This window comes from Camellia sinensis, chromosome 5 (assembly GCF_055761805.1).
Source record: "Camellia sinensis isolate YWXY chromosome 5, ASM5576180v1, whole genome shotgun sequence".
Classification (NCBI taxonomy): Eukaryota; Viridiplantae; Streptophyta; class Magnoliopsida; order Ericales; family Theaceae; genus Camellia; species Camellia sinensis.
Window position 1 is genome coordinate 102899628 of NC_138965.1, and position 22782 is coordinate 102922409.

Genomic DNA, 22782 nt, shown 5'->3' on the forward strand with positions numbered 1-22782 from the left:
TAATAATAATAATAATAATAATAATATGTAAATAATAATAATTTTACAAGTCTCAAATATTTTGGTGATAAATATTAAAGTGCAAATTAAATATTGTTAGAAGGTAATTTAATTAATCTTAAACTTTAAATAAATTTATTATGTAATAATAATAATAATAATAATAACAACAACAATAATCATCATAAAAACAAGGAGAGTAATTATTTTAGGGTTAATAATATAAATACATAAATAAATAAAAACATAAGTTCTTATTAACACAGCAGCCCCAACCGTGAGAATGAGGGAGAATGAGAAGAATAGCCGCAGTCCAAGTCTTGGACTTAGGTTTCGTAGCTGTCGCTCCAGGCCACCATCATCACTGGTAAGAAAACTTCCATTTCTCTCTCTATTTTTCTGAAATCTGGTTCTTTATTTTTTTGATCTGATGAGTGAAATAGTTTTGAATTCAGTTATGAAATGGTTTGATTTTTAAATTTCTTATATGATTGAAATGGGTTTCTGAAATGATCTTTATTTTCTGAAAGGGGTTTTGGAATGGTTTCTATCATTGCATTGTGTCAAAAATGGTTTGTCATAATTTATTTTAAAGGCAGTCTCTCTTTTTTCCTCTCGATCTCATGAAAAATCTCCTAGATTTCCTACTTTAGATTTTCTTCGGCGACATCAAATGGCCACTTCTTTGTAAATTTCTGACTATTCTTATATTTGGGACTATGTAAAGTTTTGGCTTTTTAATTTTTAGTTTTTTTTTTGGTATGTGTAGATGCTTTGCTGCTTTAGGGCTCTCTTCAATTGATGTGATTTTTAGTTGATTGTGTGTCCATGTATCGATGAAAAATGGAACCCTTATCTAGCCTATTCTTAGTAGTAAAGTCTTGCATCATGTTGCATGAGACATCCAACCGCATAGAGAAATTACAGCCATGGAGGCATTCTATTAGCCACTTAAATTTAGGACTAGTGATAGCCTCGATTTGTGTTGGGCCAAAATTGAGATCCAACTTGAAGATTGAATTGCTAACCAAATTTTAAACAAATGCCAAATGATTGATACAAATATATTATACAGAAAGATTAAAAATTGATAAATGTGAGAATGAATCGCAGTCGAGTTGTGATGCTTATGCCCTGATAAAGCTTTCATAATTTTTTTCATAAATCCAAAATTAAACACAGCCTAACTCAGTGTAAATAGGTATTTATTTATAGACAAAGTGAGTACAAATCTAGGCAAAGTGATTATTATTTATTATTATTATTATTATTATGAAAGTGGAATACAATTGCTATCTTTTGTTCTCTCTCTCTCTCTCTCTCTCTCTCTCTCTCTCTCTTTTATTTTATTTTTAATTTCATTTCCGTTTTGCTGATTTTGGATTGTTTTTTCTCTCATCTATATAGTTTCTCTGTGTATAGAAAAGATGAATCATGCTATATACTTTTTGTGTCTACAAGGTTCTCGACAATATGTTGTAATGGCATTGCAAAGATGAGATTTGTCATCTCAGTTCTGTTATTTCTTGTGTTCATTTTATGTGGAGGTAAAAACACCTTGGTACTTTTTCAAAAGCTTCAGTTTTGATTTTTATATATGTTTTTGCTTGATTCTGTTTTTCTTGTTTTCAAAAATTGTAGTTGCGTATGATCCATTAGCTTCAGTTATGGCTGTACATGTTGTTAAGAGTCATTTTATTATTTTTATTACTATATGGTTTATTGGAGTGGAATTTTAAGTGGTTTTCATTCATCAAAATTTTAATGAACAACAGAGAGTCTTAGTAATTAATTTCTACTGATAAAGATTTTGTATAACATAAATTTCTGCTGAACAATGCATGTGGTATTAGAGAATTTGTTTCTTTTATATACCTTTCTCCTTCTCATTTTGATGCATTTGTTTTTCTTTTTATCTTCTGACATCTTTTTAACTGATATTAATGATATTAAATCTGCTTATCTTCTTTTTAGTTGGTGTCAAATCTTTCTTTGCCAAAGCAGTTGGCATTTGACCAAGAGATTCGAAAGTGTCACATCAAGTTCTTGCCTACATATTTTGCTATATTTGATGTTATTCTTAGGATTTTATACTGATAAAATAAAGTGAGTCTCTATGCTTGGCTTCTCAAAGGTCACTTCAACAACATTTAAACTATCAGAACCTGCTTCAGATTTATATGAATCTAGCAAGGACACAAGAGCCTTTATAACATCAAATCAAACTGCAATAGCAGGAAGCTCTAGTTAATATAAATCTTTTTAATTTCTAGAGGCATTTCACGTGGTGGAGGTTAATAGTCCTAGTTTTCATGGTATCTGTCACAGTTTAAGGATGTGATACAAAGTGCTAGTCTATTTTTTGTCTTTTCTTTTTTCTTTTTCCCTTTAAAATTCAATAAAGTATATGGTTGTTGAAGTTGGGGAGAGTTTTAATTTTGTTGCTTATTTTATATGGAAGAAATCAATTATCATAGAGGCCTTTCTGGTTATATTTTTCTTCTATTCTCAATTGTGTATAAATTTTCTACAAAGTAAAATGAATATTCTGATAGACATTTTGAACTTTATTATCTTCTAGCATTAGTAGGAGCATTCAGAATTTGTGATCATGGTTCTTGAAGTACACAATTATCCATGTTATCTTTTTGCCTTTCCTAACTTAGGAACTGTTTGGTTTTGTCTTTTTTAATTACTTTTTGTCTATTTAAGCAAAAAAAATTAGATCATTTTGTTTGTTTGCAGTTCCTTTTGTACTCTATTCAACCAGACAGGTTTTATTAATTGCTCTTGCACAAATTAAGAGGTACTTCTATATTCTTCTAATTGCATGAACATGAACCAATTGATTTGATTTTATAACGTTCTTGGTTTAGACCTGACTCGTTGATGTTTTGAATCCGGGTTTCATTTATCTTATTTAGATATTCATACCGTGTTTCTCCTTATTTCTCATTGAGTTTGGGTATTGAAGTGTCTTGGTTGTGTTTGGAACAGGTTGGTTGCTAGTTGGTTCAAACTACTATTGTCCAGAATTTGACCTCTTCGCTTGAGCGAAGCTTCTTGCACTTGAGCAAACTTTATGAGCTCCCAATACTTTTGCAGACCTGCAGAGATACTGGGAAGGTAGTGTTCTTCGCTCAAGTGAGACTTCTGAGCTCTAGAGACAGTCTTCTGTCTGTAAAACTTCTAGGAGATTTTATTCTACGCTTGAGTGAAGATTCTTGCGCTCGAGAAAAACAACTTATTTTGTCTAGTCGCTTGAGCGACAATGTAGACACCCCATTTTTGACCGGCCTTAAGACTCAGACGTCACCGGTTGAGCGCTCGGTGATGATGCATATTGTGCTCGTTCTGAGGTTGCGGAGGCTCGGCTGAGAGCCTTGCCTTCGGACTTCGGGGCTCTTTTGTGTTTTGCCTCGGTTTGCGAACCAGGTCCTGTTTTCTCTGTTTTCTCTTCTCGAAGGAAGGGAGAGGTCTCATAGACCATCTCTCAGTGGCCGTAGGCTACGTTTCGTGGTCGTGGGCCATTTTTCCCGTTTGGAGACCAGTTTCCGATATTCGGAGCCGTCGGCCGTGTGCCTTAATTCGGGACCGCTTAACTACATCCGTTTGCTCCGGTTTTTGGCACACACCTTGTTTCCTCTCTTTTGAGGGACATTGTGGCCCGAGAGACCACCTTCGTGCTCGTACGCCACTTCCGGTACCTAACAGCCTGTTTTCGGGGCCCCGGGCCGCGTGTTTTGGCCCCCGAACCCTCGTTTTGCATCGGTTGGTGTTCATTTTTGGTATGGACCCTATTTTCATTATTTGGAAGGTGGTAGGATGGTGGGAGACCAGCAATTCTTTTGAAAACCATTTTCTCTCTTCTCCAGCCGGTTTTCTTGACAGAAAGCTGCTTTTCTCACTTTTGGACCTTAATTTCTGGTCTCCCATATCACCATTGTGTTGTACTCATCTGGGAGGCCACCAATATGGGTAGGCCGACCATCTTTTCTTCCTGACCCTTTTGAACCTTGCTAGAAAGCTGGTTTTTCTCTCTCTTGGGTAACATTTTCTGGTCTCCCACCATACAGCTATATTCTACTCATCTAGGAGGCCACCTTTCTAGTATGGCCGACCAGCATTCCTCCTTGACCCTTTTGACCCCTGGTCGGCCGACCAGGGGAAGTGGTCGGCCGACCACCTTGGCTGGTCGGCTAGCCATCTGCTTTTTGGCCTTCCTGAGTGCAACACAGTTGTACCAGCTGTGAAGCATTTGGCCCTTCCTCCGAGATTTCACCCTCTTGTTTGTCTTCTAAAGGAAGATTTGACCCTTTTGCTTAGCTTCAAGGAGAAGCTTTACCCCTTTGGTCTAGCTTCCTCAAGAAGCTTGACCCTTTTGGTTAAGCTTCTTTGAGAAGCTTTGACACTCTCTTGAGGCTTCTCTAAGAAGTCTTGGCTCTTCTCCTCTATAAAACCAACATTCCCCCTCCATTTGCAAGGGTTAGAAAAACCAGCCAAGGTATATACACTCCACCCTCCATATCTCTCTCATCCAAGCTCAAATATCCCATTGTTCTTGGCCATTACACCACACCTCATAGCCTACCACCTCCACCATCCATTCAATCATCTTGGAGCTATTTTTCAGAGGTTGAAGACTCACCTTCTTGGTCCAGAACATGCTGCATTGCTGTGCTACAAGGGTAAGTCCTCATTTCCCCTTTTTTTGTATTATTTTGCTTCATAACTTAGCCCTATTTTCATGCATTTCTGGGTTTCGTCTTGAACTAAAAAGTGTCTTATTTTGAGCTCCTCTTGAAGTTTGATTAAGGACACTTTTCTGTTTGAGGTCATATACCTCCTTGTATGCTCTATCCCTCTTTGTAGGCTTATTTTGCTTCATATCGTAGCCCACTTATGAGCATTTTCGAGATTTGTCATAAACTGAAAAGAGTCTTATTTTGAGCCCCTCTTGATGTTTGATTAAGGGAATTTTTCTGTTTGAGGTCATTTACTTCCTTGTATGCTTGTTTACCTCTTGTTTTGAGCCTTGCATCTAGGCCTTTGTTGCATGCTTTGTTTGGCCTTCTAGCCACTGAAATCCAATGGATTTTCAGTGGCTAACACACTATTTTGAGAGCCAAAATCAGAGGGGGGGTGACCCCCTCCCTCCTTGTCTTGTTTGTTGGTTCTTTTGGCCTTCCAAAGGGGTTCCATCTTGCATGCTTTGAAGTCTTGTTTCAGGCCCTATTATGTGAGTTTTGAGGTCTGCCTTAACTCTGTCCGGAGCCCTTTTGGCCATATTTTGTGTCCCTCATGCATGTGTGGAGCAATCCTCCTCAAGGCCTTTCAAGGGGACCTTTCATTGCATGTTTCATTGACCCATTTCAGGGCCTTTTTGGTGAGTTTTAGGGATGTCATAGCTGATTTCTAGAGTTGGTTTTGCCATTTTACATGTCTATCTTGTATGTGTTGAGTAACCCACCTCATGGCCCTCCAAAGGAGCCCATCATTTTTGCATGCATTGGATACATTTCAGTGGTTATTTGGGCATATTTTAGCATACCATGTACCTATTTGTGGCTGGTTTGGTGACCTCTCTTGTGCTTCGTATAAATGCCATGTAAACCATGCTTACTAGCCTATGTCGCATGTTGTTTTAGCCCTTCATGTTAGCACTTTTTGGCCATGCTTGAAATTGATTTGGTGCATGTTTAGGACTGCCTTGGCTCTGTTTTCATGCCTCATGATCAAATAATGCTTGCTTTGCATACTTGTGGTTCAATGCATTTGCCTAGTTTTGAGTTTCGGGGCCTATTTCATGCATTGGGTGACATGTTTCCATGATTCGGGACCATTGAGCATATTATTTCAGAGCTGGAAATTGTATGTTTGTATGCCATCTTTTATCCCTTGCCATGCTTTGGTAGAGTAGCATTTGATGCCTTAGGATCGGTCCCTTGCATCGTGCATGTTTGCATGTGTTTCGGTTGTCTCATTTCCATCATATGGCCATTGATTTGAGTGTGGCTGAGGTCCACTCATATTGGTTTAAGTCCAACTTGCATTGTGTATGCCATGTTGCAATGTGTTGTGCATGTTATGTTGTTAGCATTGTGTATGCCATGTCATTCCTCGCATTGTGTATGCTAGGTTGTTAGTCGCATTGAGTATGCCATAGGTTGTTAGTCGCATTTAGTTCATGAGCATTATGCATGCCATGTAGTGTTAGCATTGTATATGCTAGGTGCATGTTTGCATTTTCATCCCTTGCATGTTTATGTCATTCAGTGGCATTGCATCTAGGATTGCATGTTAGAATTGCATTCATGCATATCATGCATATTGCATTGTGTTTGGAGTAGGGTTTAGTCCAAACACGGGAAACGAGGGACATTTCGTAATCCAAGTGACAAAACGTGCCTCGATTCCCGATCGCCGACGCTTCGGATTATCCATGATGGAGTTTAGGCCTTGTTGCGCTCATATGTGCATTCATTTCACATTGAGTCATGCAATACGACTTCTCGGCCATTATGCATCGAGATACGTGATTGGTGGCACGAGAATCGAGGACCACACTCCCTAGAGCTTGTGCAATGACGGGGAGGGTGGTCATGCACACATGTGTTGCAAATACCTTGCTTTCTCTTTCTCTTGCCTTTGTTGCAGAAAAATCAGAAACTAGAGGCAGGAACTGGTTGGCCGACCAACTTTTCTGGCAGGCCGACCACTCCTTTTGGTTTTTCCCACATAAACTGGTCGGTGGGTGGTCTCCAAGCCCAATAGCTGGTCGGTGGCCCTCCCACAGCTTCCTAGAGTAGAGTTTCAGCCTCTCGGAGCTTTGTGCAAGTTTCTGGATTCAATTGCAAACAAAGGCGAGTCAAGGCATCACGATGGAATTTACCGACAAGGCAAATTGAGCATGCATACACCCTCCATCATTCCGAGTAGAGCTGAGGCAGTCCATTGCACATAGCATAGCATGCTAGTTTACTCTGCTTACCTAGTTCATTTGTTAAGTAATTAGTGTTGTGTAATAATTCGTTATTTATTTTGGTTGTGTAATATTCATTCGAACCCTCCGAGCGAGGGCACAATTGTAATAAGTGTGCGTGTGTGTGATGTATGTCTTCTAACCCCACGTCTTTCTCCCTTTTATTTATCAGCTTACGATGGTTAGATTAGGGCATGTTTCAATTAGCATACTTATGTTTGCATGTTTGCATCATTCATCTGTCTTGCATGCACCGGGCTCGGCGCATCATACTAACTGTATTGTATTTCAATTCCGAGTTGAATACTTGTTAGTTGTAGCATTTCACATGCCATCTGTAGAATAGCTGAGCCTATTTTAGTTGCATTTTGCATGTGTTGCATTAGGCATTTCTGTATAGCTAGGATCATGCATGGATTTCTAACATAGCTTTTGTTTTGGCTTGGAGTACTCGGTAAATTTTATGTTTCAGCATCCTTGCATGTGTGTGAGTGACTGCCATGATAGCATGCTTACAATGAGGCTATGTGCTTATGTGATATATCTGCCTGAATGCCTGTGGGTGAAGGTTAGATTATCTGAATTGAAATAATGCATTGACTGTGAGTTTTAAGCCCACTAGATAGTGGCAAAATCATGTTTTCTAAGCCCACCCGAGGGTGGCAAAATCCACGTCTTAGCCTACTTGCGAGTAGCACCTTCAAACCGTTTTTCAAAACGAACATGAGATGTTTTGTTCTAATTCAGGCGATCCAATCTATACTTGTATGCTGTGCGCATCACGTAGTAAATCTAGGTTAATAACCGGAATAAGAGCACATAATGTTTTCAAAACTCGATATCATGGTTAGTAGAGGCCGATCTTTGATCGGGCGAGTGGGGGTGCTCACGAAGTGACCTTCCCCAATCGTACCCAAGTTTCCGAGCTGAGGCAACTTTGGTGATGACGGACACGTGGCCTTAGGCAAACGAGTCAGGGTTTCCTAAATTTTCCCAAAAATAAAATATTTAGGTGGCGACTCTGTATCTGGCAAAGCAGTCCATGTTTGGCACTTCTTTTTAAAAATCTATTTTCCAAAATGATTTGCCAGATTTGGACTCTTTGATGATTCATCGGTCTTGCATTGCACTCTGTGAGATTAGATATAGGACCGTAACATTTGAGTCTGAACTGTAGTGAGCCCAAACGAGCAAAACGGGATTTCCCTCCCGGGGCGTTCGGGGATGTCTACAGTTTCTGGCGACTCCGCTGGGGAGTTAGAGAATTTGACTCGAACTCGTGATATCTGGTTTTGACTACGCTTGTGTGTTTCTTTGCATTGCATTTGCATTGGTGCGCCTAGGACACCGTGTTTGCCATATGCTATTCCTGAACGGTTTGTCGGAGGCTCGCTTCGAGAAGCGTGCCATAAGGCTGACCGGTTGCGGGCTCTGCCACGACGGGAACACAAACCCCGGTTTTACCGGGGCACCCTCTTTGACCGTTTGACCTAGTGCATATCGGAATCCATACTGGCTATTCCAAACTAGGACAGGTTACTTACCCGATCATAGGTTGTTTGAAACCGCTGTGTGCGTAGTGAAACCCTAGCTCCTGACAAAATAGGATAGGGAAACCCTACCCCAACATAGGGGTGTTTTGGCTCTCACTTGCTTGTTATGTGCTTTTAGAGTGTGTCTCTACAGAGGAATGCATGTATCAGTTTGCAAGTTCGGGCATCAGGCCTGCGGGCACCAATTCAATATTTTTGGGAATCAGTTATCTACGGGTATCCGATTCAGTTCGGGGACAGCGATTTGGGGATAATGATCAGTGTTGAAGAACAACATTTTCAGCTTATCAACTGTGTGTTGTGATGCCCAACTGTGTGTTGTGTATTTATTTTAAGCCGTTATGTTGTCCGTTCCTCTGGTTGTTTATTTCCTTATTATTGCTTTATTTATGTTTTTACTAGGTAGTTTAGCACAATTGCTTCAGACCAAGCAGATATTCCCCAAGCACTCTGGACAAGAGGTCGCCGACTCAATCGATCTGAGGATCTGGTTGATGGACAACCAGTGTTCCACTCTCTACCCCCAGTTATCAGACGGAGATCGAGGAAACGCAGTGTATCTGAGCAAAGATTGCCAGATCAGTGGACTTTGAACAGTCAGGTTGAGCTTCCCGAGGTTACTCCAGAGTTAGACCTACCGGCAGTATGGCAGGAACGACAGGAGTTGAGGAAATGATGCGTCAGATGCAGGACACCATGAGAGCCATGCAGCAGGACGCTATTCGTCGAGATGAATTTGCCAAACAACAGGCCGAGATCATGGCCCAGCAGGCAGAGTTAATTACCAGGCTGCAACAACAAACCGGGGCATCTGCTTCACATCAAGCTCCTCCACCACCAGGGGTTCAGACACTCGGGGAAACACTTAATGTCCAGGAAGGTACAGACATTCCGGTAGGGCCTGCTCCGCCCCCAATTTTACCCCAGCTATCCAAAACACCTACCAATCTACCGGACTCTCCTTTCGAGTTCGAGGTCGACCCTACCGCATTAAAATTGAGCAAGCTTGAGAAGTTGTTCAAGAAATCCCAAGGGGTGAAGTCTATCCCGGACATTAAGGACGGGTACACGAACGTGGCTGTGACGCTGCCAGATAGGTTCAAAATGCCACAAATCGACCGCTTTGACGGATCTGGGGATCCCATGGTGCATCTCCGGTTGTTCTCAGATGTACTATGGCCGATGGGCCTCACCAGACCGCAGAAGCTTTCATTATTCGACCGGACCTTGTCGGGTGTGGCCACTATTTGGTACACAAAATTAGAAGATGATGTTAAGCGAAACTGGGATGAGATGGCTGAGGCTTTCATTGCACAGTACTCCTATAACACACAAATCGAGATCACAACCCGTGATCTTGAGACAACAAGGCAGGAGCCTAAGGAGAGCTTTTCAGAGTTCGTAGCCAGGTGGAGGGCGAAGGCTTCAATGATGACCCTAAGGCCTACCGATAAAGATCAAATCCGGATGATTGTGCGCAATCTCTAGCCTAAGCTGATGCAAAAAATGATCGTGCTCCCCTTCCCTACCTTTTCAGATCTGCACGAGATGGGAGTATAAATTGAGGATGCCTTGAAATAGGGCTTGATTGATAATGACAGAGAGCAACCCAGAAGAACCTTCAACCGCAACAACAATACAGGCACCAGCAATGCCACAAATGCTAGAGCTTCAGAAGTAAACATGGTCACCACCATTCCCCCTCCAAGACCCATGGCAGCTACACCTTTCTCCGACGCATCCGGAAGCAACACACAAACCACCAAATACCAACCTCGAGGCCAAAGGACCTTCACCCCATTATATATGCCCCTGTCCAAGGCTCTGGGGGTATTAATTAGGAAAGGGCACTTAAAGCCCCTGGAGCCGAGGCCATTGCCAAATCCACTCCCTCCCTCTTATAACCCAGCAAAATACTGCGCATATCACCAACAACATGGTCACGACACTGACCAATGTTTTAGATTGCGTCACGAGATTCAGGACTTCGTTGACAAGCAGGTGATTGTGCCTCCAGAAAAACCCAACGTCACGACAAACCCTCCCCCACCGCACAATCAAGCTCCACCCCCCAAACGTATCAACTTTATCCAAACTGGGGTTGTGTCTTACGATCCTAGCATATATATCACCCCATCCCACCTACCCAAGCCGGAGGTACTCCTTCCCGACTGCACTGATTTGTGCATGTTGGACATCTCCAGAACCCAACACGGACTAATGGTGGTGACTGCCGAAGACAGAACATGGGAGATTTCAGGGGAGAATGGGATTGTTGAGTCAGAATCTAAGGAATCTAGGAGTTTTGCTGATGAGGTATATAGTCTAAGTGACTACATTCTATCGGTAGGCCAGGTTGGGCCAAATGTGGAATTATCGGCAGGGGCAGAGCTTTGTGTGATACAGGGGGGTGAATCTGGTCAGAGGATAGATGACTTAGCAGCTGTGGAGGAGGATTTTGTTAACCTCCAATTTTTCAATGAATAAGATCTAGAGGGCATGGTAGTCAACTGGTCAGATTTTGAGGAATCAGCAGAGGTCACCGGGTGGCTTGATGACCTACCAGATGTTGTCAACGAAACTAAGTTAGGACAGGGCCCGGCAGGGGCAAGAACATCAATTGTGGCCGGAAGGGCCGAAAATCAGAATGCATCGCCGGAGAGCACCGGTGCTAAGAATTTCGCTCAGGATCTGGGCATTTTGAATACAAGAATTATTGAACAGCCAGCTGTACTGACGCAGTTGGAACGAGAAAGATTTGGGGATTCTGAGAGAATCAGGAAAGCTAAAGCCCTCGTGGAGACTGAAAGTGCCGTGTGCACAGGTACAAAGAATGCTGTGAGCATGTGGACGGAAAGTACTGTGGGTATCATTGTACCGAAGCCAGACAGGTGTTTGTTGGCTACCGATGGAATGTGGTGGGAGGACAATGATCTATGTCTTGCCCACATGGATGAGGACTGGGGGAGCAATCAACCAGACGATACCTGGTACATTGGTGAAGTCGACCATATGACTAGGAGTGGACGGTATTTCAAACCTCCACATCTAGATTAGCCAGAGGCATCTGGGAAAGATAAGGAGGCAGAGAAGCAAAAAGAGAAGCAAATCGAAGAAGAGGCTGTACTGAAGTAGTTAAAAAAGATACATGCAGACATCTCCATCTGGGGACTGCTTATGGCATCACGAGTGCATCGACAAGCTGTCTTATCAGCCATGGACAGGGCCAAGCTCGCAATAGACACTACGCCCGAACAGCTGGTGGGTTTAGTTTTTCCGAGAGGGGCTACCCCAATGTTGACTTTCTCCGACAAAGAATTGCCACCTGAGAGTGCGAACCACAACAAGCCACTCTACATCTCTGTGGAGTGCAGAAACAAATAGATACCTGTGGTGCTCGTCGACACAGGGTCCGCCATCAATGTGTGTCCGGCAAGAACAACATATGCCATCGGTTTAAAGACCGCGGACTTTGTGCCGACAGCCCACGTAATTCGGGCATATGACAACACGAGCCGAGAAGTAATGGGGATAGTGAAAATTCAGACCAAGGTTGGGCCGGGACAGCATGAGATTGACTTTCACGTCTTAGAAGTTCCTGCGACCTTCAATCTACTCTTGGGGCGGCCGTGGCTGCACCAGGTGAAGGCAGTTTCATCCACCTTGCATCAGATGGTGAAATACCCCCATGGGAAGGGAGTAGCCATTGTTTTTGGGCATTCATCGATCCATCCACCACCAGAGGTGTCTACACCACTCCTGGAAATTGAGCATGGTATGGAGGATGTGTTCTTATCCGGTTTCACTCTGGCTGAGACCCGGGTCGTGCAGAACATTTTGGCTATTAATGAGGGGGTGTATGTTAGCGCTCAATTAGTATACCTCATGAACAAGTTTTAACACATCCCCGGGATGGGATTGGAAAAGAGCGGCCGGAAGGGCGTTGCAGCATTGGCCAAGGTGCCACACAACCCGCATACTTTTGGTTTGGGTTATCTGCCCACCAAAGAGGATTGGGTGAGAAAAGGTAAGGAGATGGCTGGGAGAGCCAGAGCAAAGAAGGCCGGGAAGCCATATAAGTTAGTGCATCGACTCATCCAGGGTACCCTAAACGGACGCTTTGTCCGGAAGGGGGAGGACTTTCCATTCTGTGGCTTCCCGGAACCATGGTTGAACGCGGAGAGGAAGCGCGTACCAGGCTTTGAGATTTTCTTTGACCTACAGTTATCCGGGGATGACGTTGCCGAAGAGCAGACAGACCCATTAGCTGAGGCTGAGCAGAGTAAGAAAGTGGAGTCTGAGGACGCCGAAAGTGAAATAGGGGTAGCGCTGGCGTGTCTACTTTCAGATCCTCTGATCAAACAGAAGTGCTTGGGGGATAACTTCTCGGTATGCGTGATCAGGAATGAAACGGCTGCGGGCCTACCAGTAAACATTTTGGATGCATCTATCGCACCCTCTCATTTGGCAGTATGAAGAGGGATTTTTGTCAAGCAGCACCGGGTCAGGTAGTGAGCCAGAATCTAATTCCACCGAGTTTGTTGAGTCAGAATCAGGTTCCAGCTCGACTGAGTCTGAGTCCGGTATTTCAGGGGGTGATAACCCGGATACCACAGTCCTGTCCAGGTCGTCTTTTTCTTTCTCTTTTGAGTCTGTTGTAACTGAAGAATCGGACGATTTGGATGTGCTTAATGAGAATGATGTGGCTGTGGTTTCTGAGTACTTTTCTATGCCCTTGATTTATTGCATTAACTCAGACTTTCAAAATTTTGATGAAAATGACGAGGAAGAAATTCCTCCAGTTTTGCAACGCTTAATTGAACAAGAGTAGGAAAGATTTGTTAAACCCTTAATGGATGAAATCACTACTGTGAACATTGGTACTGAGGAGGACTCGCGGCTGGTCCAGATCGGGTCCACGTTGTCTTCGGAGGAACGCGAGTGCTTAGTCGCTTTATTAAAAGATTTCAAAGATGTTTTCGCGTGGTCCTACGAAGACATGCCTGAATCAATCCTGAGATTGTACAGCATCGGATCCCTCTTGACCCCGAGGCCCGACCCGTTAAACAAAAACTCAGAAGGATCCGCCCGGACTGGTCTCTCAAGATTAAGGAAGAGGTCACCAAGCAAATTGACGTTGGTTTCCTGCTGGTATCCGAATACCCAACTTGGTTGGCCAACATCGTTCCGGTGCCGAAGAAGGATGGTAGGATCCAGGTATGCGTGGATTTCAGGGACTTGAATAGAGCTAGTCAGAAGGACGACTTCCCCTTGCCGCATATCGATGAGTTAGTGGACTTCACAGGGGGGCATGCTTTGCTTTCGTTCATGGATGGCTTTTCAGGCTACAACCAGATAGTGATGGTACCTGAAGATCGAGAAAAGACTGCATTCACCACCTCGTGGGGGACTTATTACTACAGGGTAATGCCATTTAGGCTGAAGAACGCTGGAGCTACATATCAACGGGCCGCGACCACGATATTGCATGACATGATCCACAAAGAGGTTGAGGTGTACGTGGACGACATGATTGTCAAGTCCAAAGAAAGAGAGGGCCACTACACCGCCTTACAAAAGTTCTTTCAAAGGATCAGAGAATTTCGGTTGCGGCTGAATCCTCAGAAGTGTACGTTTGGTGTTATTGCCGGGAAAATGCTAGGGTTTCTAATTACACAGAGAGGTATCGAAGTCGACGCTTCCAAAATCAAGGCCATCCTAGAAATACCACCACCAAGGACTGAAAAGGAGGTGTGAGGCTTTCTGGGTAAAGTGCAATTCATAAGACAGTTTATCTCAAAATTAACCTTGACTTGTGAACCACTTTTTGGCCTCCTGAAGAAAGGAAAGAAGTTCCAATGGGACGGCCGATGCCAAGCTGCTTTTGAACAGATCAAGGAATACTTACAGAACCCACCTGTGCTGTCACCACCTGAGCCGGGGAAGCCGTTGATTTTGTATCTATCAGTGACTGAGACCACAATGGGCTGTATGCTCACGCAAGAATCAGAGGACAAAGTGGAGAGAGCCATCTACTATCTGAGCAAGAAGATGCTAGAGTATGAGACTCGTTACACACTGTTGGAAAAGGCTTGCTTAGCTTTGGTATGGGCTACCAGAAAGCTGCGGCACTACCTGTTAGCTCACTCTGTAATGTTGGTTTCACGACTAAATCCCATCAAATATCTCTTCGAGAAACCGGCACTTACGGGTAGGCTAGCTCGTTGGTTGCTGTTGCTTTCCGAATTCGATCTGAAATATGTGACGCGCAAGTCAGTCAAGGGAAGTGCAGTAGCAGAATTCTTAGCCGATTATCCAGTGGAAGGAGATGAAGCAGTTGAGTAGTTATTCCTAGATGAGGCCATTTTGCATATCGAAGACGAAACTTGGACGATATACTTTGACGGAGCGTCAAACTAGTACGGGTATGGGATAGGGGTGTTACTGATAGCACCCGACAATTCCTGTATCCCTCTAGCATTCAAACTCCGATTCAAAGTCTCGAACAACGAAGCAGAATATGAGGCATGCATTGCCGGTCTAGAAGCAGCCCTAGAACTAGGGGTAAAACGGTTGGACGTCATCGGGGACTCGAACCTTGTTGTGTCTCAAGTAAAAGGAGACTGGAAAGTCAAAGAAGAAAAGATGATAATGTATCACCAAACCTTGGACCTGCTGATTCCTCGGTTTGAGAAGCTAAACTTCACTCATCTACTAAGAGAAAACAACAGGTTCGCAGATTCATTAGCAACTCTATCTTCCATAATAGACATCCCGTTTGGAGTTCGGATGCGTCCAGTCATAATCGACCAGAAATTTGTGCCAGCTTACGAGTCAATTGCTGCTATAGATGAGGTTCAGGATGAGAACCCCTGGTATTACGATATTTGGAATTTCTTGGAGATGGAAGCATATCCACCAGGGGTAAATGCCAAGGATAAAAGGGCAATCAGAAGAATGGCCGTTCAGTTCATCATCTGCGGAGGTAAATTGTATAAGAGAGGTCATCTGGGAATGCATAAACTGTGCGTTGAAGCTGAAGAATCAAAACGCCTGATGGAGGCCATCCATGGAGGGGAATGCGGTGCGCATATGAACGGGGTAATGCTAGCGCGAAAGATCCTCAGACAAGGTTATTATTGGTCGACCATGGAGGAGGATTGTATCGGTTTTGTTCGGCGATGCCACAAGTGTCAGATCCATGCAAACCGCATGAACATTCCGCTGTCAAAGCTGTATAATATGACTTCGCCATGGCCATTTTCAGTTTGGGGAATCAATGTGATCGGGGCTGTCACTCCAAAGGGGTCGAATGGGCATGAGTTCATCCTGGTCGCGATAGATTATTTCACGAAGTGGGTTGAGGCCCAATCTTATGCGGTGTTGAAAGCATCGTACGTTGCAAAGTTTATCAGAAACAACATCATCTGTCGTTATGGGGTCCCAAACGAGGTCATTTCAGATAATGGTTCCCACTTCAAGAAGGAAGTGATTGACTTGTTAGAGAAATACAACGTGGCTTTTCATAAGTCATCTACATACCGGCCGCAAACCAATGGAGCGGTTGAGGCCGCCAACAAGAACATCAAGTACATACTGCAGAAGATGGTGGAAACCTACCAGGATTGGCCAGATAAGCTGCCGTTTGCTTTGTGGGGTTACCGGACGTCAATTCGAACTTCTACTGGGGCAACTTTGTATTCATTAGTTTATGGGATGGAGGTCGTTCTGCCTATTGAAATTGAGGTTCCGTCTTTGCGAGTACTGGCTGAGTGTCAGATAGCCGAAGCAAATTGGCAGCAGAGCAGATTTGAGGAACTCATGCTCTTTGATGAAAGAAGACTGAAAGCATTATACCATGTTCAAGGTTATCAGCGCAGAATTTCCCGGGCTTTTAACAAGAAAGTTAAGTCCAGGAACCTAAAAGAAGGAGATTTGGTGCTCAAGGACAACCGAGCTCCCATTCACGACCCTAGGGGCAAGTTCAGACCCAATTGGATTAGTCCCTACATCATCAAGTCAATCTGGTCGGGCGGAGCTGTGGTTCTGATGGACCTAGATGGCCTAGAGTTCTCACAGCCGATCAACATGGACAAGTTGAAGAAATATTACCCCTGAGAGGCTCGCTAGGTCGAAAACCTGAGAGGGCGACCTAGGCAAAAGTTAGAGCACAAAAATTTTTGAAATTATAAAAACTAAGCTCGCAAGGTTGGAAACCCGCAAAGGGCGGCCTTGGCAAAAGTTAGAGCGTAAAAGGAGAGTGAAAATACTCGAGTGAACCCGAGCCTGAACTACGTAAGGCTTGATTCCTATCTTTGGGATACGTAGGCAACTTCATCTTGAAGTTCAGCCATAAACTTTTTCCCGATTAACTTTGTCCATTTGATCATCTCGGCCATCTTTGCCTATTCAGCATTCAAGAGTTCGGTTATGATCTCCGGTGCAGTGCTTTTCAAACTAGGGGCAACTTTCCGTTGCTGTGCAGTGTCGCGGTACTATTCAGACTAGGGGCAACTTTCCAGTTGCTAGGATCCGAGGTTGTGCATCTCAGTGACAAATTTCAGGCGTGTCCAGTTCTGATCCATATCGAAAATGGTTTTGAAAAGTTTTAATAAAAGTTGACTTTGTTCAAAATTAATCTTTTTACAACTTGGACCATTTTTGGACCAAAGTGGAAAATTTTCAGCACCCACAGCCTTCAATTTCATTGATTTCAATACAGAGTTCTCCTGCTCTTGCATACAAATTGAAGTTGCTTTTTATTACATTCATAAATAAAACTTGAAAGTACTATTAAAGCAATAAATCCGGGGCATAAATAAGTCAGGTGTTCCCGCGCCCCCTCCCAGAGCTAGTCGAAGCCTCTGATGCCAAAGTGGACCCTTCCTGTGCCTCTTCATTGAGCCAATCCAAGCACTCATCAGACAAGATGCAACTGAAAGTGGGAGCGAGGGCCAAGAGTTCTCTAGTCCTCCATGCTGTGGCATACCGGGCAAACTGTGCGCTTCGGGCTGGGAATGCTGTCACAACCCAAACCCGCCCCTATGGGTTTAGCACCGTAACCGGCCAGTAATTCGAGATTACCGAAGGCCTGCTTAACAGTAATACAGTGAAATAGAGTACAGGGGCCTGGCGGAAGCCAATACAGTAAATAAACAATGTCCAATGAGCTGTGACAGTCTGAATGCCAAAAAGACTTTTCATATATATATATATATATATATATGTGTATACACAGTGCAGAACAGTATGTACAACATTTATGATCATTCAGATCAGGGACCTAATCCCTATTAAACAGTATAGTAACAATCTATACAGTCTATACAGTTAACAAAATAGTTACAGAGACAGACGGGGGAAATTAAAACACCCCTAAGCCAAAGCTTGACAAGCTCGGAACCTCGCAATGAGGCACAGTGGTTGGATTGACAAAACTGGAGCTTACCCCGACGCTTATAGCCGCAGTCTGGTGCCTGTACACCTACATATATATATGAGCAGTGAGCTAAAGCCCAGTGAATAACATAATGCGTAAAGAGGTTTAGAATGAATATCCTTACAGTAATGAAAACAGTTCATTAAATCAGTATTTCAGTCGTTCAGTCAGTACAGTCATATGTGGTACATCCATTAGCATAACAGTGCAGTAAACAGTAGGTCTTGAAAGACCGAACAGTCAATGATGGCCATCAATCAGTAAACAGTAGTGGTTCTAACAAGGGAACCGACAGAGATCTCTGTAACAGTAACAGTCAGTAACAGTAGTTGCTAAGGATGCCACAATACAGTTCAGAATAGAGGACATACATTCGTTCTATTAACAGTATCAATTCAAAAATAGTACAGTTCAATTGTTCAGAAGATAATCATTTTTGAAAATATCTTTACACAGTTGTTACTCACAGAGTTCTGGGCTACAGTTAGGCTAGAGCACGTCCCCAGTCGCCAACCCTACACAGTTTACAGATTGAACACACACTAAGCTACACAGTTGGGAAAGATAGTAATTTAATCCCTAATTTGCCTCGGTGTGTTATACATCTATATCCTTATTAAGATGTCTTAAACTAGGCCTAAGAATGCCTAGGATGGGATGAGGATGCAAAGATGCATTCAGAAAACAGTTTCAGAATTTTCAGAAAAAACAGAGCCCCACTCGAGCGGACATGCAACAAAGGTACCCGCTCGAGCGGACTGTAAAAGTACTGGATAGGTGAAATCCCCGCTCGACGGACGCTCGACGCCCGCCTGAGCGTGAGACACATGCCCCCGCTTGAGCGTACAATCCTCCGCTCGAGCAGACTGTAAATCAATACAAGATGCTGGGAGCTCGATTTTCCCGCTCGAGCGTCAGTTCCCCCCGCTCGAGCGGGAGTCAAAAATCTAGATTTTCCAGGTTTGAGTCCCAAGTTCAAAATCATATTTTGATGCATAAATCTCGATCCTCTTGGGCTAAATTTCTGGAAAACACTTGTAAACACATCGAATAACTTGATTTAAAGCTCAATTTAAGAAACCAAAGCCCAAGGGTGTTTCAATTAAACCCAATTTCAAACCAATTTTCATGAACAAGATGAACATGCAACATGCATGAAGTTAAACAACTTACAAGCCTCAAATACATGCTCTATTGAGCTAATATCTTCAAAGACAAGATGAATTCATGGAGTTAACATAAATATAAGCATGCATGTGACAATTTCCCATGGAATCAACTCAAAATTCAATAATATAGGCATGCATGCATGAATTAAGCTATAATTCAACATGTTAGAACTAAATCATAACTTGGCTCCTCAATTAGACAAGAACCATGCAAGAATCAACTTAAAAACAACAATGAGAGGTTAAGTCTCCTTACCTAAGTCTTGAGTTTAAGGTGTATGTAATCAACCTTCAATTTCTTTAATTCTCCAAGCAAAGCACAAGAAGGAATTCAATTCCTCTCCCTCTCTCTCTCTCTCTCCCTCTCTCTTGGTCGGCTAAGGCAAGGGAAATGAGCTGATGAAATGTTTGCCTAAGTGTATAATAAGGCTCAAATATAGTTCATGAAGTGGCCCACTCACAATGGCAAAGTTGTAGATAAGCCTAACTCTTTAATTAGTTTTACTTAATCTAGTTTAATCATACTAAATTAAATTTCAGATAAATATGCCATAAAATCACATAAATTATGATGATCATAAAACACTAATCGATCTCCAGTTCGGCCGCCGATAAGGCCTTCAATTCGCAATTTAAACATAAAACATGAACAGATAATCAAACAGTCAAACAGATAGATAATGCATTTAAACAGATACAGTCAATCAATTAGTTTCAGATTTTAGTCAGTCAGTTCAGTATTTCAATCAGTTCAATTACTTTTCATAATCAGTCTCAGTTTAGCAGTAATCGGTAGTTTATCGGTAAATTATGGTGAGGGTTGTTACAAATGCAGCCGGGTACTCTATCCCCTCTGGCGGGCAAGTCTGATCACGGCTGAACTGGCGTTGGAACCGGAATGGAAAGTAGAAGACACAGTGTGTCATGCCAATCAATTGAATCCCAGGTTGACGGGTAATGTTGTAACTCATTGCCGGCAGATTGAGCCAAGGGCAGCGCCAAGCGATGCGGTTTGCAGACAAACTGCACATCCAGTTGTACCACCACCCCTCATCCAGGGCATCGACCAGGCATTGTCGAAAAAAGTAGCTGCGAGCTGAGTATGCTGGGCAAGGCTCCACAATCTGTAACTTGTCCATCAACCACACCTGGGGAGGGATGAAAAATGAGAGATTAAAGAATAGAGAGATGTACGATGAGAGAAAATGAAGGAAAGGGTTTTGTGAGAAAAACCAAGCCTGAGGGCAGAGTGATGTGAGCTATACATAGGTGAGATTATGTGGGAAACATTACCTGCAATAGTAGTGGGCTCCCCGCAAGCTTAGCCGTCTCCCGGCGATGAAAAGTGTCCAAGCCCATCAATGTCTCAGCCAATGTCATGGTGATGCAGCTCCTGCTCTCCTTCAAACCTTGGGCAACCTCGATCAACCGGACACTGAATCCACCAGAGCCCGGGGCAAGCAAGAAGTGAGATAGCAAGCATAGGTAAAGCGCGTGTCGCCGATAGCCCTGCCAATGATGGTCGCCGCAGTCACCAGCATCAGAAAACCAGCGAACCAAGCTTGGGATGTCCAGCTCCCCGTCGTGAACCAATGATCGAGCATCATGCAAAGTGAGGCCGCACATTCGTCCTAGGGCTTGGACGTGGCCAAATCGGAGTTGAGGCAAGATTTCCTCGTTGCGCTCGGACTCCATCAAAACTTGGAAATCCTCGAAAGTAGGACACATCTCTTGCCCGTTAAAGCTAAAGACGTGTGTTACCGGATTCCAAAACCTTGTCGCGGCATGAAGTAAAGAAAGATGCAGCGTAGTGCGGCCCAGCGTGAATAGTGCATTCAAGCCGAAGCCCCGGAAGTTTAACTTTTTCGAGCCGTCTAGAGAAGCAATCCAAGCTTTGAGATTTTGGATGAGAAATGCTCCCCGGAAGTTCAACTTTTCCGAGCCGTCTCCCGTCGGAAAGTATGCGAAAACCCAGAGCTGTGGAAAATAAGGCAATAGCCATCAGAATACAGAATGCTGAGTGCAGAACGTAAATGCAGAATGTACAGAGAATGCAGAATGCTGAGAGCAGAATGCAACGTACAGAATGTAAAGTGTGCCGTGCGTGCAGTGTACAGATAACGAAAAGCAGAAATGTAAATAAAAAAGGGCAGAAAATACCTCCCAGGCTCTCCAATAACCGCCAACTATGTTCCCCCGTCCGCGGGAGGTCGCGCTCATGTAGCAATAGAGGGTAGCCAAGCCAGCGCCACCCCAGTCATACCGACTGACCTGTGATAGGTCTACCAGGGCACTCAGCAGATAGAGTCCGACGGTGCTCCCCCTATCGGAGAACAGAGTGGTCCCGAGGAGGAACATCAAAAACCTCGAGTGTACTGCGCTGTCTCCTCGGGAGTCTCGGGCTTAGTCTCCCTGAAATGTGTGGAGAACCAAGTGTACCGGACCCTGCCTGCTGCTCTGTCAACCGGTGGGCGAGCTCCCAAGAGATAGATCCAGGTAGCCTCCCACTCGCCCATATCCTCATCATAAAGGATCGCCCATCCTCCCACGTCAAGGCCTGTCAGTACAGCGAAGTCGAACGGGGTCATAGTCATGTCCTCGGTGGCCGAGAAATGGAAGGAGTTAGTGGTGTCCCACCACCTCTCTACAAGAGCCCCCATCAATGTCCTGCTAGCAGGATAGCGAGATATCCTAGTGCAAAAGGGTCCGAACCCTGCCTGGTCAACCCAATCTCGAACGGCCTCCGGGAGCTCTGTGTACCACTCCCTCGCAACAATGGAGCCATATCCTCGTGTGACACGAGAAGACACCTGCATTCATAATGAAAACATGTATTCAGTTTCAGAATAAAATGAATAAGCTACGTGTAAATGAAATGTATGAGCTGTGTGCAAGCCAAATCAGATACAATGCTGTGAGTTGTGTACAAATACAAGTGTGTGCTGTGCGTTCACCTCAAATTTGGGCTGCGTGTTCAGAAACTCAAAGTTTGGGCTGCGTGTTCGACTTTCAACAAGTGTGGGCGGTGCGTTCATCTAAAAGAATGGGCTGTGTGTTCATCTCAAAGTTCGAGCCGTGTGTTCAACGTTAAGTATTTGAACTATGTGTTCAGATTTCAAAATCAGTGGGTTGTGTGTTTATCTCAAAGTTCGAGCCGTGTGTTCAACGTCAAGTATTTGAACTGTGTGTTCAGATTTCAAAATCAGTGGGTTGTGTGTTCATCTCAAAGTTCGAGCTATGTGTTCAGATTTCAAAATCAGTGGGCTGTGTGTTCATCTCAAAGTTCGAGCCGTGTGTTCAACGTCAAGTATTTGAGCTGTGTGTTCAGATTTCAAATCAGTGGGCTGTGTGTTCATCTCAAAGTTCGAGCTGTGTGTTCAACATCAAGTGTTTGGGCTGCGTGTTCAGACTTTAGAAATTCAAAGTTTGGGCTGTGTGTTCAACTCTCAACAAGTGTGTGCTGTGTGTTCACAATCAATATGCGGGCTGCGCGTTCGGAAATTCAAGTGATTGGGCTGTGTGTTCAAGATGCAAACGGAATACTCTGCTATAAACTAAGTGTTCAGAACAGGCTGTGTGCTAGAATGAGCAGATAAACATAGTGAAAGCATGAAATGCATAGAAAATGTATAATACATT

At 43.7% G+C, this 22782-nt stretch overlaps 1 long non-coding RNA gene across 1 annotated transcript in view; it reads left to right on the top strand.

The window, feature by feature from the left end:
* The first annotated feature begins 250 nt into the window (after positions 1-250).
* LOC114295354 (uncharacterized) overlaps positions 251-22782 on the top strand; it is a 30610-nt gene continuing 8078 nt past the window's right edge. Inside the window, exons 1-2 of the long non-coding RNA XR_014328823.1 lie at positions 251-367; positions 2746-2806. This is a non-coding gene — a long non-coding RNA (uncharacterized LOC114295354). The remainder of the gene's footprint in view (positions 368-2745; positions 2807-22782) is intronic.